Genomic DNA, 15457 nt, shown 5'->3' on the forward strand with positions numbered 1-15457 from the left:
AATGTGGGTATGTTGTTAAATTTATGGATACATTTGGGGAGAACTAACATGTCTATAATATTAAATACGAGCCAAGTCTGTTATGTTTCTCAGTTGAGTTATATAATTTTCTGCAAATATATCCATGTTTTGTGTTATTTTTTTAATATATTGTATTGATTTTTTACAGAGAGGAAGGGAGAGGGATAGAGAGCCAGAAACACCGATGAGAGAGAAACATCAACCAGCTGCCTCCTTACACACTCCCCATCGGGCATGTGCCCGCAACCAAGGCACATGCCCTTGACCAGAATCGAACCTGGGACCCTTGAGTACCCAGGCCGACGCTCCATCCATTGAGCCAAACCAGCCAGGGCTACCCACATTTCTGCCTGGTTGACTATAAATCCAGGGATTCCCATGATTCCTCCTAATTTGTTGGAATGGCTCAGAAAACTCAGGAAAACATTTTACTTACTAATACAGACAGATTTAAAAAAGGATACGACTCAAGAACAGCCAAATGAAAGAAATGCATATAGGGGCATGCAGAGGTTCCATGCCCATCTTAGGAGTGCCACTCTCCCAGACCTCTATGTGTTCATCAATCTGGAAACTCCATGACTCAGGGGTTTTTAATGAAGTTTCATTATGTAGGCATGATCGATTAAATCACTGGCCATTGGCCATTGAGCTCAATCACCAGCCCTTCTCTCCTCCCTTTTGGTAGGGCTGAAAGTCTCAAACCTCTGATCATGACTTGATCTTTTTGGAGGCCAGCCTCCATGCTGCAGCTATTAAGGGGTACTTTGGCCAAGAGCCATCTCATTAACAACCAAAGATAATCCTATCACTCAGGAGGTTCTAAGGCAGTGGTTCTCAACCTTCCTAATGCCACGACCCTTTAATACAGTTCCTCTTGTTATGGTGACCCCCAATTTCATTGTTACAAATTGAACATAATTGAAGCATAGTGATTAATCACAAAACAATATGTAATTATATATGTGTTTTCCGATGGTCTTAAGCAACCCCTGTGAAAGGGTCATTCGACCCCCAAAGGGGTCACGACCCACAGGTTGAGAACCGCTGTTCTAAGGGTTTTAGGAGCTCTGTGCTAGGAACCAGGGAGAAAGACTATTTTCTATTATACCACACTCCCTTAAAAACTTCAAAACGTAACACAGCCCTGTCAACACAACTTGATTTTAGTTCAATGAGACCCATTTTGGACTTCTGACTTGCAGACCAATTTAGATTCTTTTTACCACTGCATTTGTAGTAATTTGTTAGAGCAGCAATAGATGACTAATATACCATTTTATAAACATTTGCAACAGATTACTACATTCATATAGTGAGGAAAAAATTCAGATATTAAAAACATAGGAACAACATTTATTTTTGTTGGTTGGTTGGTTTTCTAGATATTGTATTTGTGAAACACTATTTTTCACATTAATTTTTCCTCTTGTATAGTTGTTTATATCAATGCAATGCAAAGTGACAGGATACTGACATTTGAAGGAAAATACACCATTTTCAGATCAGATATCAGCTGTCAACTTGGATAGAGTGTATTGTTTGTGATATTTTACAGCCCAGTTCACAAAAATTTTACATGCTTACAATTCAGTTCTTGTGTGAAAAATTTGTTGAAATATGTTGCATATGGAGTGCACAATAAGAACCATTATGGACAAAGCCTGAATATGTTATTTTTGGCCTGAATATGTAAAGAAGAAATAAAATGAGAGATTGAAAAAATACTCACTGAAGCGAATGAAATTGGTAAATAATTTACATTAATAAGTGTTCTCAACACACAAAATGAATAAGTATTCTGTATTGCTTACTAATAATTCAAAATTCAGTGTACTCTTCATACTTGGGGCTGGATTTATGTAGTGGCCAGAAATTAGGAAACTAAATGTTGGTTAGTTAAATGCTGTTTTTTGTTGATTGTATTAGAAAACTATGACATAACTATGAAAATCTACAAATTATAGATATATAGAAAAAGAAGCCTCTCAATATTATTATATATGTAGAAACTGGTTACCATTTCTGTTAACATTCATTTATAAAGTATGCCACTTTCAACCAGAAAATACAGGAAGATAGAAAATATTCAGATTATTGCATTGATGACAGTGACATGGATGAATTAGTATTTCCTGTGCACCCTAAGGTCAGTGGAGACAGAGAACTGCAGCACATGGGCAATGGGATTAAAGGAATCACATTTTCAAGGAAACAAACTAGATTTTAACTTGATCCGAAGAACCATGATTTTTAAAAGTGAATAAAATAATCAGGCTTAAATTTGTCACTTCCAAAGCAAACATGACACTGAATCATTTCTTCTCTTCTTGTTAGGCATATTATTTTTGTTAATATTGCTATTATTACCTATATTCAAAATAAAATGTCCAAATTGTTAAAACTGTAGAATTAACTAACATGTTTATTTATTTTTTTTAAAGACTTAACTTATTTTTTTTAATATATTTTATTGATTTCAGAGAGGAAGGGCGAGGGAGAGAGAGATAGAAACATCAATGATGAGAGAGAATCATTCGTTGGGTGCCTCCTACATGCCCCACACTGGGGATGGAGCCCACAACCCAGGCATGTGCCCTTGGCTGGAATCGAACCCAGGACCCTTCAGTCTGCAGGCCGACGCTCTACTCACTGAGCCAAACCAGCCAGGGCTAACTAGCATGTTTAAAAAACACTTTATATTTACATGTTTTTACCCATATTACTTTACTTAATTTTCAGTTATTATTTAAGATAAGAGGAAATTAAAAAAAAATTAAAGCTAGGAAATAAATGGTTGAGCTCTGATTTTCTCTTTTTAATTTTAAATTCAGGTATGTAGCACAGGGCCAGGTACATTGAGAGTATCCTATAAATGATATTTTAGCCTATCTTCACCTTATAATATTTGGATTTATTTTTCATCATAAAGGAAAACAATGCCACCAATTATTTTATTAACAGATTAAAATTATGGTGAAACCTAACTCCAAGCTGGGTATTCTTATTGTCACAAACAATTCCACATCTCCTCTAAGGAAGGCTTGGCAGGGCCTCTTATGTGGTTGGCATTTTGTGCCCTACACACGTTCCCCATGTCAGGGTGGAAGCGAGCTGCTGTTCAGCCCGGGTTGGCTTGGCAAGCAATGCCAGCCAGAGAGAAGAGCTGCCTTCTTATAATTAATTCTCCCAGAAGGGGGGCCTTTTTGCAATTCATAAAAGACATAAAGGTCTCATGTGTGCCCTGGTTTAGGACAACAAAATATCTTATTAATTTAATTTACCTTATTAATCTGAAATCATAGTTATTAGATGTATGTATTGACTATGCTAAAAATATATACTAGTAGTTTTATATCCATATAGCTACAATTGTATAGTGAATATATGGTTTTATATCTATATAACTGAAATCATTTTCTCTCAGACATGAAGACATTTGTAGTGTTTTCTGAATTTCCACTAAGGTTCACTCATAAAATTTCTTTATAAATAATTTGGCACAAAGGTCCCATTTCTCCACAATAACATTATAAGAAAATGGGGCCAAAGGTGACCAAAATGGACAGACACCCCATTGAATCGTATCCTCCTCTCTCTGAGTGTTATAAAGATGTAAATAAGCCCATAACCTGACATCTGGAAGGTCAGATTTACAGAAGCGTATATAACTATATCAGCTTCATGGATGGGAAACGAGAGTTTATTAATTCAAAAGAGGCCTAAGTAACAAACACTCTATTTAATAACATTCATCCAATCTCCCATTGTAATATCATTATTTAGGTTCAAGATCAGTATTTTTGCAATATATACTATTTATTGGTTGATTGAATTAACATTTACATAATTCTTAATATGAGTCATATTTTTCTAATTGTTTTTATAAGTACTAACTCATTTAATTCCCTTAAAGGTGATTCTTATATTTCCATACTACACCAGGTCAATCACTACCAGGAATATTTCGACCATGCGTTATTATATACTAAAGGCCTGATGCATGAAATTCATGCAATCAGGGTGGGAGTCGGGGAGGAGGGGGAGGAAGGGGTCTCTCAGCCTGGCCTATGTCCTCTCGCAGTACAGGAGCCCTCAGGGGATGTCTAACTGCTGTCTTGGGCCCGCTACCCCAGGGAGAGGGCCTAAGCTGGCAGTCAGACATCCTTATCACTGCCACGGAGGTGGGAGAGGCTCCTGCCACTGCTGCTGCACTCGCCAGCTGTGAGCCTGGTTTCTGGTCCACTTACCACCAGGGGAAGCTCCTGCATTGAGCGTCTGCCCCCTGGTGGTCAGTGTGTGTCATATCAACCAGTCATTCTGCAGTTCGGTCAATTTGCATATTAGCCTTTTATTATATAGGATATTTTTATTGCATGCTCTCACTTCTTATATTTTTGAATCAATAGTTTTTCTAATCTATACAACCAGTCCAAAATAAATTCCTTCCATGCTGATACTGACATCAGACCTCACTATCATTTATAACTATCACTTTAATATTATTTTAAAATACATTAAATTGTTAATATTCTTTAAAATAGTCTCACTGTTCCTGTGTTCTTGCCTCATAACAAATATACATTACAAATTTGAATTTGTAATGTTTACACTCCTAAAATAGTACTTTTTACACATCTTATATCTAAGGTTTTTTAAGGGATTTTTTGTATCAAAAATGTTTGAAAACTGTGGCTGTAGGCAAATGACTTTCAGTAAGAAAGTCAACAGAATTGTGGTTCCGGAAACATAATTCTGGTGGCAGTGTAGTAACTGACTGGAAGAGAGGAGAAACTGTATGATGTAACATAAGGCCTGTAATATCCTAGTGACTGGTTGGTTAGCAGAGCTACCACATGTCAAGCGCTAAATGTGTGCCTGGGGTTGTGCCAGGTCCATTTTTTCTCATTGTCACACCAGCCCGGCAGGTGCTGCCACCTTCACGTTAGTGGCCTGGAGTGGATAAGTGGCTTGTCCAATCCAGGCTCGTTGCATTACAGTGTAGAGTTGCTCTCTGGGTACTTCACTGAACTGTGTATGACTTTTTAAAAAAATAGATTGTAATTCTTTCAGACACGTTACTTACTACATTTGAGGCCAGGAATCAGTGAGTAATTAACATATGTTTGTGGATAGATAAAAGCATAAGCAAAAGCAGTAAAATCTCCCCAAATTCATGTGGTATTTTGGATATTCAGAACAATAAATGTTAACTGATTAATGCACACACTTTCCTAATTTTTCTTTCCCCCTTTGGGCTGTTTCGGTTTGAAGTTCCAGTCAGCTTACGTTGCAAAATCTCCAGTTCAGAAGGTTTCAGCAGAATTGTCCTTCTCCATATATTTACATGTTAGTACTTTCTTCTAAGTAAACTGAAAGTTCAAAAACAAGTTTTGGATTGAAAATGTATCTTAGTTCTTTTGAAGATAGTGAAAGTGAAAAAAAACCCACACATTTGAATGCAGGATGCCTTTAAGCTGGCTCTGGCCCTTGCCCTCCCCTTCCCCCATTCTTCCTGTGAAGCATCAGAATAAAGGGCCCTCCTTTGAACCTAATCACCCACTGTGCGTAGCTGATACCATAAGCACAGACACATACACCTCATAACCAGCGCGCTCACACCTTATCAGAACATTCTGGTCTCAAAGGCAAGGATGTTGGATCCCAGGCTTTTTGTACGTGGTCCTATCTATCAATTAGGGGTAAAGAGGAAAAAAGGTACTTCGTGGGTGAGGGTGCGGGGGTCATCTGGGTTTGTTTAGGCTTCACTTAGCCTAAGCCTATTGAAGTCTAATTCATTTTGTGTTTATCCTGATGGTGAGGAAAGCAGCTGAACTTTGTATTTCTTTGTAATGCTGACATTTCCTTCATGCAATTTAAAATTAAGCCTTTTATTAGTCCAGGGAAGGCTGAGGCAGGAAACAATAGAAGCTCGGGGAGAGTAATTATTGCTGTTCCATTGTGGAGGATGTTTGAGCTTTTGATTCGTTGCACTATACAGTACTTAACAGCTAACCAATCTTACCACCATTAACAATACATGAGAAGTTTTTTGTGCTCACCGTGGGCTGCACACCCCTGAAATGTTGGCTTTATATGCTTCTTGGTGGCTTCAATCTTGTTTTAAAAACACCTCTTATTTTCTGGGGTGTTTGCAAACCACCACACTATCAGCAGCATGGTGCAGGCAGCAGCAGGCCTGGCAAGTGGGGATCGCGATGAAATGGATGCAAAAAGCTGTGGGTTGTGCACCATTAAGTGTTCTCAGTGTGTTTCTAATGAGCTTATGATGGCCTCACTGAATTACTGTTTCTGCTCCAGCCCAGTAAATTACAGTGTGCCCAAATTAAATCAGTGGGGCTCAATAGAAGCCAGCCTCCATCAGGGTCCACATTTGTAAGAATTAAAAAATCATACTTAATCATGTTTAATCATGTCCATTGTCTCCAGGATGTTGATTCACTTTCTTCCCCCAAATATTTGGGTGCTAGATATACACAGTGGCTTTGTGCTCAAGGAGCGATTTGATTTCATTTCTCATTTTATGCAAATGTAATTCTTATCCCACTCCTGGCCATGGCAAACCACTTGCAGTGTGAACGTGGAAGGTGAATTCCAACTCAGTAATCACTACTGAGTAGTAATATTATCATTACCACATCTGTACACAGGAGTTGCTAAGTATGTGAAGCTTTCTCTTTGATTTCAAAGTATTCTAAATGCTGGGATTTGGTAAATTATATATTATTACAGGGCAATAACTTATGTAATTTGGGCTAAACATGTTCTTGAAAAGCCTTGAGGAGAGACTACAATGTGTCATCCTCTGTGTAAATGAATGGCCACATTGTATAGATAAAATAAGCCATGCCACACGGATCAGTTTTCAAGAATAAAAAATAAAATGCTACTAAGGTTTGAACTGGGAGAAATAAAATTTACAGAAAATGGGATAATCACTACTTTTTCTAACATCACTTCACATAACTATTATGTCAGGCAATTAATACTTTTGGCACTTCCTGACGAAGGGTTAAGGAAATATTACAAACATTAACCAATTTGGGATCACAGTGTTTCTTTTATAATTCGCATTGCTATACAAGTATTTGGTTTTGGCTACACCAAAGAAGAAGAAAAAAATGCCCCGAAGAGCATTTAAGTGGAACTGACTCCTAGTTTCCATTTTCTAAAACCAGACAACATAATCCCTGTCCATTAATGTATTAATTGGTTATCATATTACTGGTGGAGGGTCAAACTAGGCTATTTAATTTATTGTAGGAAATAAAATGTCTCTCTCCGTTCCCTCAGAATGCAGCCATCATCCTGTCCAGCCTCTTCCCATCTGGCTCAAACCAGCTTAACAACAGGACTTTATACAGTTATAAATAAATAATCCAGGTTCTTGTTCCTAAAATGGAATGCAGCACAGAGCTGGCTTAGAGGTTGGCATCGCGTGTCCCGCGTATGTGAAGTATCAGCATTGATTAGCACAGACAGGAGATCGGAAAACCATGAAGCACTTTTGAAACCTTGATAGGAAGTGACTCTCTCTGGACGCAGATTGATTGATACTGACAACATTGTTTTTTTTCCCCCCTCTCAATTTTTTAAAAAGTGAAAGCACTTGTACATGGAAAAATACAGAAACCAAATGAATAATGAAAAAACAACAGGTCAATAGAACTGAGTGTCCCAGCTCCTGAAAGAACCTGTGTGTGAGCTTAGAAGGGTGGGGAGACAGAGAAAGAAGGAGAAAGAAAGAAAGGAGGAGGGGAGGGAGGGAGGGAGGCAGGAAAGGTTAAATACAAAATGAGTTCAGCAGAGTTTTTAAAAACTAAATATCCCACATAATTTTTTAATGTTTGCAAAAATCCATTTCTTGGGTTCATCTATTTCTTTAAAAGGAAGCTCTATGATATTCAGCAACATAAGCCTAAAACCTGGGACCTTTTGTAAAACTTCATCTCACAGTGACTTTATAGATTACACGCACCAAGGTAAGAGATTTATGTAATAGTGAATCCCCTCCAAACAGAAAGAAAGAAAACTAAGGCAGCAAATAGAAGAAAAGATAAAATGGCCCCAAAGCATAGCAATGTTTCCAAATGTCAGAGTCTCCTAATTTTTGTTGTTGTTGTTGAGAAAAGAAAGAGCTGTTACCCAGCCTTCCCCAATTTATTTGCGGTTAAGTAAAAAATTGAGTCACTGAATGGCTGAATTACAAAATAGTCCCAGCTCTGTAATTCAATCTTCCTCAGTCTCATCAAACACTCCCTTTAATGACACCTCAAGGGAGAGAACTAGAAATCACATTCAACAGTACAAGTGACAACATTTAGTCCGGTCTGGAGGTTCATCTGTCCCGTTTCAGAGCTGCGGACACTTGCCTTTGGGTGCAGGACAGCAAGGTGCCTTCATGGAGCCCATCCTGCAGCGCCAGGCTCCTCAGATGGGCTTTCTGTGCCAAAGGCCGGATTTCCCTTTGTTCTTGATGACTGTTCTGCTACAAGGAACTCACTTGGAACAAGCAGGCCGACAACTACATGCTCTCCTGGGATACAACATCCTAATGAACTCCTCCTAGTCAGTGCAGTGCACAAGCACAGGCCCTTAAAGGAACTAGAAATTGGCCTGGAACCCCCATGCTTAACACACACCTTATGGAAAACCAAAATGGGGAGAAAGGGTTGAGGGGGACTGAGGTACCACAGAAAGAATGGCTCCACTGGTGGGAATCTTTGACTCAAGTACGGCCATGGCCATCTTCATAGTATAGTCCTTAAGAACAAAGAAACAGGTAAATAATATAGATGTGGGAAATATGAGAGTAGCAGGCCATTTATCATTTCCTACTCCCTTACCTTAGCATATGTCAAACATCTTTTGGAATTTATCCTGGGTGTACACTGAGTTCCCTGTAGGTGCACAACAATTGCAGGTGGTCATCCCCGTGGCCTGTCAGGGAATGTGAGGTAGACACGGGATAGGATGTACCATTTTTTAAAACCTTCAGGTGGTCAAAATATTATTTGTCAGGACATGGACAAAATATTGGAATGGTAACAGAACAGCAATCTGGAATACAAGCAAGTGTCTATTAAAAAATGAAAATTCAATGCAAGGAAAAAGGCTTAGCAGTTCCCACCAAAGAAATGCATTGTGAAGTGGTATGAGACTTTTGAAGCTACAATATTTGTTAAGTGAATTTTTATTTGATGATATTAATATAATCTCTATTGCAACATTTGGGGGAGTTATTTGATCTGAAGGAGTAAGAGGTGAAGGTAGAAACTGTAGCTTAATTCAGTATCTAGAGTACCCAGAAAACTCATCTAGACATGGAAGGATAAATAAGTGGTGGACATACAAGCAAGATAGCACTGTGGTGGCTGCTGTCATCATTCACAGCATCTCGAGTGGATCCTGAGCTCACTGCCAAGGCCAACATTATTCTTGCTAGACCCTGAGCATTCTAAGGGTCTAAGAGTCAGCCATGACTCATTCTTGCGTTCTGTCGTTAAGGCCCTTAGCACAGATAGACAATGTGCACAGACTCGCTGGGTCAAACAATGTAGAGACACAACGAGATGAAGGCACAGATGTATGGATAATATAAAAATAACAGGTGAAGTGTGGTAGCAGTCATCTCAGGTAGAAACTATAGTTTAACTTTAACCCTGCTGTTTGGCTTCTGTACTTATTTGCTTTGCTTAACAATAGAAAAGTTACTTTGATTTTCTGAACTTGTGTATGCCATCCCAATCGATTGAATGCTCCGTTGTTGGTGGTTTGAATATCCCATTGATTGTGATCTCACTGGTTTTAGAAAGCACATTCTTCTGTACCTGGGAACCAGGACAGCACAATTATCCTAAATTGCCTCAGTGGCTACAAATAACGTGTTTCTGTTGACTCCGTGGTCCCAAGACCTGATGGCTCCAGATAATGTGTTCCTGTCAACTCGGTGGTCCCAAGACCCGATGGCTCCAGGCATGTGTTTCCGTTGATTCAGTGATCCGGAGACCCAAAACTATAATTTAACTACCTTGCTCAATTTTGCTTCTGTAAACTGCTTTTTTGCAAACCAGGTTCCTCATTCCAAACCCTGAGATGTAATCAATACCTTTGTGATTTTTGCCTATATAAATCTGGTGTTGGGGGCTAGGTCAGTGGTCAGCAAACTCATTAGTCAACAGAGCCAAATATCAACAGTACAATGATTGAAATTTCTTTTGAAAGCCAAATTTTTTAAACTTAAACTATATAGGTAGGTACATTGTTATTAACTTAATTAGGGTACTCCTAAGGCTTAGAAGAGCCACACTCAAGGGGCCAAAGAGCCGCATGTGGCTCGCGAGCCACAGTTTGCCGCACACGGGCATTACTATGAGATTTGAGAGAGCAAAATGCCCCCTCGTAGTCCCGGATTTGCAATAAATGTGACTCCTTCATTCGACTTCTTGAGGCATCTTTGCGTGATTAGCGGGGTACATTACAACACAGGTACTAAGACCAGATTTTAAAAAATGGGATACCACAGGGTCCCAATGATACATAGCCACCTCATCCTTTAAACTCCCATATCATATGTAAAATATGTTGAGATCAAGGTAGGTTTTGAGGGACCTGAAGGAAATTACTTTGAGTTCAGTTCTCTTATCTCTAAAACCTGGGAAAATACTTGCCTCATGTGGATATTTAAAGAATTGAATAAAATGAAGGTATGGTAATATTTTTATTGCTATGCTTAAGCATAGTGGGTGGTCAGTAAATGTGATTTACTCATCATTCTCACCCTGAAATAGAAGCATTATTTAGGAGAAGAAGAAAGCTTGCTATCTACTCAGAACAAGGTTCTGGCACTTCTCAGAACATGAATTTGGTTCAGTGTGGTTTTATAAAACGTACTGATGTCAATATAAATTTATAAAAGATAAGAAAGGATTAGCACCACCAGAGATTTGGAACACAATATGAGTTTGGAATTTTGTAGAAGAGAAACTGGAGATACGTAATTTAATCTAGTTCTTAATTGCTTGCATTTTAATTGTTATTGAATTTATTGGGGTGACATTGGTTAATAAAATTATATAGGTTTCAGGTGCACAATTCTATAAATACCTCATGCGAATATTGTATTGTGTGTTGATCACCCAAAGTCAAGTTGTTTTCTGTTAATTGCTTACATTTTAATTTGAACTGTTTAAACACCACTCATGAGACTATAGGGACTTTAAACCACATCACACATCACAGAATGAAGCACTTTGTTTTTCAGGCAAGTTTATTAAAGCGAGGCAGTTGAATGACAAGTAACTAGAGTAATCATGAAAACATTTTTTTGTGATTAAGATGGATGGCAGTACTCCTGCTTAAACAGGACAGTTAGATAGGCAGGTTATACTTTGTAGAAAGATATCATCTCTGGAATGTTTCCCCCTTTTCAGTTAAGACTGCTTTTTGATGCAGACAGAACATTGAAATTTACACTGTGGTGTGTTGAGGTGGTTGAAAGCAAAAGTTTAGACATATCAGAGGAATGTCTAAGATAACTTCTTAGTAAGACAACTCCTTAAAGGAGAAAACAAACAAACATGAAATGGTCAATTTTGTCCCCATTCAGAACTATCTCAGAGAGGACTTAGTTCAATTAATTCAAATTGAGTGATCGTGGTGTGGTGCCATTTATGTAAAAAGATGCAGATGCATAATACAACACTTTAAAATTCTTTACGTACATAGATTTCTACGTTTTTTTTAAAAAAAATAAAGATTATGAAATAAATATATCAAACCTGGTATATTTGGAAAACACTGGAATTTTGGTGTTGAGAAAAAGAGGAAAAAGACTATAGGAAAATAATGGGTGGACTCAACTGTGATGAGGTAGGGTTTTTATATGAAAGCCAGGAATCAGTCAATTGCTTGTATTGAATTCTAGGTATAAAACAAACAAACAAAAAATTCAGATATCCTGTCAGGGGAGTTAAGAAGATTTTATTTTAGAACTGGAAATTATACATAAGTCTGGACAAATCAGATTCAGTATTGCACAATGTGCCTACTCTTAGTTAGAATGAGATTCTTTATATTATTGCAAAATATGAATAGTCTAATAGCTAATATTTTGTTATGGAGAAGGGTATCTGTATAGTAGAATTTTCAAATATTGATGGTTTATAAAATTTTTTGGTTTTATGATCTGTAATAAAATAAGAACCATATAGGCAATGTAGTGTGTTTTTGTAAATTTATTTCCTTAAAGGGCTGTTCTTTATTCTCAAAATATTTTCTTTCTCTTTGTGTTAGAAAAGCTTGTACTTTTATAAAATGGATGGTGCTAGAAGATGGTAATCTTTTTTCTTCCCTAATATCTTTTCTTGGTAAAATAGAGATTGAGGAAACATTTATTAGCACTTTTATTAGCTGTCTGTGAACTTAAAATTGTTCCTGGTGGATTGATATTTTATCATTATGAAATGTCTCTCTTAATCTCTATCAGTGATGCTAGCCTAACCATTCACTTTATATACTTAGTATAGCATATCAGTTTACTTACAGTTTTAACCTTTGTCTTTTTCCATTCTTTTCCTTTCAACTTTTCTGTGTGTCGCATATATTTGGATTTTTTAAACCACTATGACAGCATCTATCTTTTAATTGGAGTATTCACTATTTATATTTGATATGTTTACTGAACAATTTGTGTTGAAATTTACACTATCCTACTTGACTTCCAGTTTTTCATCTTTTATTAGTTCTCTTCTCTCCTCTTCTGTACCTTCTTTTAGAAAAAATATCAAGAATTTTTTTTCTGCCCCAGCCAGTTTGGCTCAGTGGAAAGAGTGCCTGCCTGCAGACCAAAGGATCCTGGGTTCAATTCTGGTCAATTTGAGTCCGGTCAAGGGCACATGCCTGGGTTACAGGCTCAATCCCCAGTGTGGGGCATGCAGGAGGCAGCCAATCAATGATTCTCTCTCATCGTTGATGTTTCTTTCTCTCCTTATCCCTTCCTCTCTGAAATAAATAAAAATATATTTTTAAAAAAGAATTATTTTTTCTGATTTTTCTCCTGTATTAACTGTTGGTTATACATTTTTTTTTTCACTTTAGTTATTAACCGTAGAGATCAGAACATTCATTCTTGACTTGTTAAAGATTACTATATTAGCACTTGTACATTCCATATAATTAAAGATCTTTGACTATTTTAAATCCATTCACCCTCTCACATTTTTTTGGTGGTATTGTTTTCATGTAATTTATTCACCTGTATGCCTTAGTTTGATTCCCCTAAAGCAACCCCCCCACACACACACACCCCCTAAACAAATAAAATAAAATAAAACACAACCAAATACTGGGACAAGAATTAGAGTTCAAATAGTTTATTTGGAAAGTGACCCTAGAAAAGAAGTGATCAGTCAGTAAGGGAGAAAAGTCAACAAAGTATATCTAATAATCAGGTCACAGTTTGGGAAACTTAAATGTGTGAGGGGCTATCCTTGATTGAACGGTGGCCCCTAAGAAAGGTTTTTATAGGAGCAGTTAATTCAAAGATCTCAGGATGAGGAAATCATACTAAATCCTTACATACAAGTCCTTTAAGAAACAGAAGAGGAGAAGACACACATTGAGGAGGAGAAGGACTGGAATTATGCAGCTATAAAACCAAACAACATCTGAAAACACCAAAAGCTGGAAGCGGACAGGGAAGAATATCCCCCATGGCCATGCTGGCACCTTGATTTAGAACATATACTCTCAAGAACTGTGATAGACTAAATTTCTATTGTTTTAACACACCAAGCTCATAGTAATTTGCTACAGCAGCCTTAGAAAACGAATACATACTTTCATATTGAAAAATGGGTGGTGCTCTAACAAATACCAAAAAATGTATAAGTGGCTATAGGATTGAGTAAAGGGCACAGAATGTAAGAAGTACGATAGAAAAAAGCCTAGATTGCCTTGAAGAGACTTCTGTCGGGAATATAGATGGACATGAAAGGCATTTCTGGTGAGCGTTCAAAAAGAAATTATGAACATGTTAGAAACAAAAGAGAAGGTGATTTTTGTTATATTGAAGTAGAAAACTTGGCTGTTTTACTGTTGTGTGGACAGTGTAACTTACAAATAATGAAACTGGATATTTAGCTAAAGAGATTTTCAAGCATAGTGTTGAAGGTATGGCCTAGTTTGTCCTAGCAGCTTCTAGTGAAATGTGAGAGGAAACAGATAAATTGCTAAGCAAAATGGAACTAGCACTTTATGACATGGGAGGTTCTTCATTTATCCAGACTTCAAAGGATGCTAAGATTAGGCAATTCATGATTGAGAAAATCTGCTCTGGAAAGAAGGTCAGTGGTGTAATTGGACGATCTTTTGTTGGAGACATTAGGCATGATCCATTCAACTATCTCAGCGGAAGCCAGGAATAGACATATGAAGTTAACCAGGAAAGGTCTATGGAGGACCTTACCTAATACCGTAGGCATTCAGGACATACACAGGAGATCCACAAAGTGTTTGAGAATGTTATAATAACAGAAACACTGTCAGGTTGAATGGGAAGAAGCAAAAACAAGACAAAATGAGAGAATGCTGTCGGGATTTCAAATTTCTATAGTCAGGAAATGGGCTGATAGAGCTACTCACTTGCAAACATATGCTATTCTTCAGGAAAAAGAAAGAATGATTTAAATGAAAAAGTCCGGCAGAGCCACTGTGGGCCCAAAAGGTAAAGTGTAGAGCCACAGAGGATTATTCTCAGGATTATTCTGAAAGCTAATGGAGCGTCGGCCGTGGATTTTCAAACTTCTTAGACCTGATGACAACCCCTTTATTCCTCCCAGATTCTCCCTTCCAGAATGGGAATATCTGTCCTATGCCTCTCCCATCATTTTATTGTGTAAGTAGAACCTTTCCAGTTTCACAGTCCCAAAATGAAGAGCACATTTTCACCATGATGAGTCATATCTCAGAGTCTTAGATTATTTTGATGATGAGATTAGGGTTTTTTGACCTGATGTTAGTTAGATGAGATGCTAGACTTAGAGTTTAGGCTGAAATGGATTAAGACTTTTGGGGAATTTGGGATTGGGTAAGTGTAGTTTGACATGAATTTGTGTGTTTCAGAGGAAAAACTACAGTGGGTGTATGGTGGCCCCCAATGGGAAAAAAAGCTACATAACTTGTTAAGTTGCATTATCCAAAGGGAATAGGCGAATGGATATTAACTAAAGTGAAATCTCTATTTACTCGCTATACACTTTTATCTTCAGCCCAGCTTTGTTTGAAATTGTAGGAGTCGTTACTACACTCAGAGAAAATTCATTGTCATGTAATATTTATTAAGCACTTGTATTAGGGATGAAACAGTGGGCAAGAGGGGGGAATGTTAATTCTTGCCGTTGGAACATTCTCAGTC

Source organism: Myotis davidii, unplaced genomic scaffold, assembly GCF_000327345.1.
Source record: "Myotis davidii unplaced genomic scaffold, ASM32734v1 scaffold1, whole genome shotgun sequence".
NCBI classification, from domain to species: domain Eukaryota; kingdom Metazoa; phylum Chordata; class Mammalia; order Chiroptera; family Vespertilionidae; genus Myotis; species Myotis davidii.